At 40.2% G+C, this 6,000-nt stretch overlaps 1 long non-coding RNA gene across 1 annotated transcript in view; it reads left to right on the forward strand.

The window, feature by feature from the left end:
* LOC306808325 overlaps positions 1 to 5,661 on the forward strand; it is a 38,861-nt gene extending 33,200 nt beyond the window's left edge. The window contains exon 4 of the long non-coding RNA XR_013775966.1: positions 5,534 to 5,661. This is a non-coding gene — a long non-coding RNA (uncharacterized lncRNA). The remainder of the gene's footprint in view (positions 1 to 5,533) is intronic.
* Positions 5,662 to 6,000: the final 339 nt, after the last annotated feature.

The raw sequence follows: 6,000 nt of genomic DNA on the forward strand, positions 1-6,000 counted from the left end.
TTGTTTTTTTTTGTAACATTCTGAATTTGGATTGACTGAAATCTGTTGCTTTTGTTGAATTTGTTTTGACTGCATAAAAACCCCAATTATTATAATGCTTAGATTTGTGAAAGTGAATAGGAAACTGCCACACATCGTTTAAAGTGTGTAATTTTAATTTTATGCTTGGATAGTTTCAATTTGGTGAAAACACTGATGCTTAGCAAGCACAGCAGAGAGTGGAGGATGAAGGATGGGGTGTGAAGGCTTTGTCATTGTATCCTGGATCCTACAGGGAGGATGACCCCAAGCCCTGAACTGCATTTAGCTGGACAAGAACTGTTTGGAAATGTGTGATGGCCAAACAGATGCCCACAGCAGGGCAGCATTAAATGTCTTAATTCTGGAGAGCATTAAACACACAAGTATTTACAGGACCTGTGCCCTAGGAGGCCTCAGGCTGGAGGAATGTTTGGTCAAAGCAGCCCCTTGCCAGCTTCTTCTCAGGTGCTGTTCACACAGGCAGGGAGCAAGTGAGCTGTGCATGTGAACCAAATCTTTGCTTTACTCACAAGCCAGGCACGCTCCAGCAGAGCCATGGAATCATTACATGCACTGAGGAAATCCATGGTAAATCAGATTTGCTGTGTGCTAATGGCAGGTGTGGACATACCTCATGAAAGAAGGCACTTAGGGCCCTGAGTGCCCTGTGTTTGCAAAAACCAGTCCATGGAGGGCTGCATGTGAGAGGTATTGGCTGCTTTATACTCCTCCCCATATAAAAAGGCAGCTGTGTTGCACTCCCAGAGGACAGCCAAGTTCTTATGCATTGGAAAAATCACCTGTGAAGTGACTGAGAAAAATGTCGTTGTGTTTCCCAAAGGCAAAAATAGAGGTGTGGTTATACAGTGTGCTTAAAGACTGACTGAGTGCAGCACTTTGCAGGACTGGCTCCTGCTAATGGGACCAGCACCAGAGTTGCATTTTGATGAGGAATTCTGTTATTGGAGGGAACATTTCATTCCTTTAAAGAAATGTTTTCTTATTATTAGGTTATCATTGACTAGGGTATGATGAAAACACAGCCTGTGATATGCCAGGCAAGGTAGAAAATTGTGCTTTGTTCCCCACAAACAGACAGCTCTTGTCACTGCCATTGGGTAAGGCAGACACCACAGGGAGACAAGACTCTGATCAGATCTTGAATCTGCAGCTGATGCTCTGCTTGACTTTTTAGAAGATTTCTCACATCTCCTGGATTCTGTGGAACAGAGAATGATAACATGATAGATTTTGATGTTGTGCATTTAAATGCTTTTTGCTCCACTAAATCCTTTTATATCTTTTTTTTTTATGCACTAAACATACTACCTGACTTCTTTACTACCTAACTTCTTTAAGACCACAGCCAGCTGACTGGTTATATTCCTGCCAGTGTTAGTCACTTGCCTGACTTATAACATGGCTTATTACTCTTCTGACTGATCTCCTCTTATGCACCACTTTACCTGGATTCCTCTTCTGAAATTGCCATTAGTACTTAGGTAATAAAAGCACAGCATCCTGAACATACTTCAGTACTTCACATCACTCAAGAATCTACCTGTCAGGATTGTCATTCTTTTCAGTAGCTTTTCTGCAGATAAAATTAGCAACATTATAGAGGCTTTTATCAACAATTAGCTTATTGTAGAACATATTTCATATACTAAGAAATGTGCTGTGTGCCATTTTGGAATGGTATTGTGGTTTCATAACATCCTATCAGCATGTAGGCACTGCAGTGAGGAGCACACCATTCTGATTTTGCTCTGACTTTTGTGCTGGAATCAGAGCCAGGTCCAGTAGAGTTGCAGAGATGAGCTGATGGGCAAAGCAGAAACTGTGAGAGACTGGACAATTAATGGCTAATGACTCAAAATATTCTAGACTTCATTGGAAGCTATAAAAATTCTTAAATCTGCAGGTAAATTTTAATTCATCTTCCTTGCCTATAAATGTGTTTGTAGGCCTAAAGTTTTTTGTCTGGCAGAGTTATTTCCAAGTGTTCTCTTACCCAGTACCAGGAAAGTAATGAATGGCACAGTACCAAACATCACTGTGCTGCTTCCACGGTGTTACTGCTGCTCACATAGCTTTTCCAAAATTAGCTTTTGACTAATTGCTGGGTCCCTCTAAGAAAATAGCTGCTACTGCACAGAGCCTAGTGCAGCTGCCAGGGAGGTTTGGTTCCTCTCCAGCTGAGATCCATGCCACTGCTGCTACATGGCTTTTGCCACCTGACCTACTTCAATCAGTTTGGGCAGAGTCACTTAAGCTGTAGTTGAGCCTTGGGTAGATGAAATCTCAGGTCCAAGTGTCTATCATTGCTGTGAAAACCACAATGTTGTCCATGTGCTCATAAATTTCTATGCAATTATTTGCATAATTTCCTGTCTGTAGTATGACTAGTGCTAAGTCTTACTCTATGAGATGAACATCAGCTGTTGTCCACAGGTATTAACTTCTTTTAGAAATATAAAGACTTTCTTCCCTAAACATGTTTTTTAATTTTATAAAGAATGGTGATGTTTTATGTAGTGAGTTTTTATGTGCTATTCTTCCTTTGTCTTGGCTAATCCATTGTATTATCCATTTTGTGTTCCCACTCTACACTTCATGGAGTCTTGTAGACCTCATCAGAAGGAACAAATAACACTGCCATGAGGGTTTTGAGCACAAAGTCTAACATAGCTTTTGTCATAAGTCTGCTCACATCCTGAGATTCATTCCCTTCCTGCTGTCCCAGATCAAAACTTTTGGGTTTAGGGATATCAAGGGAGCATTCCTGCCTCTTCTTATTATTATCCATTTATGGACCTGCTGTCCATGATTGTGCGCAGCTGCTTTTTGAGCCTATTGATACTCTTAGTTAATCACAAATTCCCATGGTGGGTCTGGAATGGAGAAAATCAGCTTAAATACCATGGATACACTGAGATAAGCAAGTTTTTTGAATGTTTTATGAATGAGAATTTCTACCATAAATATATGTCAATAGTTTGACTTTTTAGTGTAGCAGATATCTGCCAAAAAACATGAAAAATAGGAAAAGCAGAGTGGTACTTGTCTGTCAAAAGACTCTGAAGCACAAGAAGGTTAGGGGTGGGCCAGATAAAGGTGTGGCCAGTCACATCCAGTCACCTCTTTCCAACACTCACCTTGCTTCTTAAGGTAGATGATAAGCAGAGGGAACACCTATAATACTTGTTCTTTTCCAGCACTTTTCCAAAGGTTTCAATGATTTGGAATTCAAAGATCCCCAAGTCTTTGGGTTTAATAGAAACATGCTGTGATTTCCTTTCATAGAGTTATCTAGTTGCTTTTTGAATCCCTCAGCTTCCAAAACACTTTGTGGCAGCCTGTTCTGTTCACAGGAATTCTGAAGTTCTGATATTTGCATGGAGCTGCTGTGAGCACCTTGTGTGCATTAGGAGAACTGCACAGATAAATCCATAGCTATTTTGAGCAACAAATTCCAAGTGTGTTTATGAGCTGTGAACAGAAAAGAGAGTTTGATTTGCTTTGATTTATTCATTTGAATTTTTTAGTAGTGCTATTGCCATGATATGCATGGACTTGCTGCCTGTTCCTGACTATAATAATGAAACACAAACAAAAGAATGAATGGTGTATGTAACCCAGCAAGTTGTATAAGTTATGGGCTTACATAGTTGCACATACATGTGGAATCAAAGATCATTTCTATACGTTTGGGTGGATCCAAAGCTGTAGCAGCACATTAAACTTGTGAAAAAAAAAACAGTCTTGGTTCTGCTGGACTCTTGAAAAGGGATGTTTTAAACAAAGCCTGCTTCCTGCTGCAGTCCATGGTGTGGCTTATCTAACAAAGCCAGGCCTGAGCCTTCAGTCCCAGCACTGAACTGGAGCCTGTTGAAAAAGATGGGCTGTTGGAGGAGAGGGGAAGGTTTGTAAACAGCTGAAGTGGGGCCTTCTGGGTTTAATGTGTTCCATAACCAGTTCAAACAGGGCAGCAACTGAAAACCCCAGATGTCAGAGTTACACAACAGCTCCTCCAGGAAAGCAACTTCAAGTTTTCAGTGGGCTTTATAATAAAGAGCATGCATGAAATGCTCACCCACAGGTAGTGAAGTGTTTGCTTTGCTAGCAATACTCACCCACCATCAACCCTCAGCTCATCCTTTCACAGGGGGAGAGAGGGATTTTTATCCCTAATGCATGTTTTTACATTACCCTTATGTTATTGTGTGTGGGTTGTGTATAGCAGACTTAATGCAGCAATTTGTAGACCTGCATCAATTTAGTGCCTTTTTTAGTTCTTAAAGAAATGCTGTATTGAATGAAAGTTTGAGGCTTTTTTTTTTCCACCTGTGCAAAGGTTGAGTACTTTGAATGAAAGAGGGTTTATTTTGAAACTTATAGGAGTTTGGCATTTTCTATTCATACAAGTATCTTCATATCCCAGCACTGTTCCATTATATCTAATCTATTTTACCCACCTACCATAGGATGTGAGTAGCTATATCCTACAAGCAACAATTTCCCCCTTCCTCTGAAGGGAATCAAGACTGCAATCTCTTGGGCTGAAGCTGTTTCAAGAACCTCACATCAGTTGTCTTGGTTTTAAACTTCCAACTTTTCTAAAATTTTCTTATGGAGCTCTGAAAATTTAGAGTTTCTAGTGGTCAGGACTCTTCCACATGGCACTGGTTTTTGGCAGGGTATTCTTTTTTACCATGTTATGGGGGTATAACAGCACTGTTATTCATTTTGCTGTCTTGCAATAATGAATTTAAATCCTTCAGTTTTTTTAGGCAGAAGGTTGTTTTCATCCTGAGGAATGACTTGAAAGAACCAACACTGACCCCCTTCAAACTGCCTGGAAGGGTTTGGCATAGTCAGGGCTTAGCTGAGCACTCTCTCACCTCCCCTGCTTTGTATTTCCCACTGGCTTTTCTTTCCCCCTCTGACTCTCTGTCATTTATCATCAGCATGCTGTGTTCCCATCTGTGCTGAGGACTTTGTTCCAGTGTTCTCATGTGATTTGAGTAAAAAAGACAAAAGTTATTCAAGGTGTTCCATCTCTCATTCTCACACCTCAGTATTTACCTTTACCTGTCCTCTGCCTTGCTAAATAAATACTAGTGCCAGCCTCTAAACAACTTATCCACCAGCCAAAATCTTCTGATGAGAACTGTCTGTGATTGTTGACTTATCTCCACTGGAGTGCTGCAAGAGGATTTTAATAAGTTTATTTTTCTTATCAGTGCTTGGTCAGTAAGGCTTAACATAATATTCCTGCTAATGAGGTGTCTCACAGACTTTGTTTTTCATATTGTACTCAGTGTAATACCCTAAAAAATGAGAAGACACATCAGATGTTGATTTGAACTTATTATATAATAGTTTCTTATACATTTATTATTTATGGCAATAGTCTTAAAATCATACCTTATTTTGCAAGAGAACATGAAAAATGTTAAGAAATACAAGTTGTGTTTCCACATTCAGTTCATTGAATGATGATTTTTAGGTGACTTTTCACCTTTCATGCTTGATCAGATGCCTGGATTCAGAGGGGGGAGAGCAGAAGAATCTAAAAGCTGTCCCTAGTCAGCAGCAAACCCTGATGTAACAGCACAAGAGAAAAATAAATAGCTGTGGCTTCTTGCTGCAGTGTTTAAGCAGGTGAGGAGGGTGCAGTAATTCCTCCAGAGGATTTCTGAGCACTTTGTTGGTGTGTGTTGGTGTGAGGCTATTCACTGGGCTTCTCCACAGATTATTAGGTCCTACTCCATGCCCATATATGAAAAAGAAGCAACACAGCAGGGTGGAACCTCCCCTGGAGATTTCATGGAACAAAGTCAGAAAGTGCCTCTGTAGCCCATCAAAACTTCACATTTTTAGTATAATGAAAGGGCTTCTATGTATTGCAGGGTCAAAATCTTGTACTGTGTCATCAACAAAATCCTACCCATTGAACTGAAAATGTCACTGATT

This window comes from Erithacus rubecula (genome assembly GCF_903797595.1).
Source record: "Erithacus rubecula genome assembly, chromosome: 1".
Classification (NCBI taxonomy): domain Eukaryota; kingdom Metazoa; phylum Chordata; class Aves; order Passeriformes; family Muscicapidae; genus Erithacus; species Erithacus rubecula.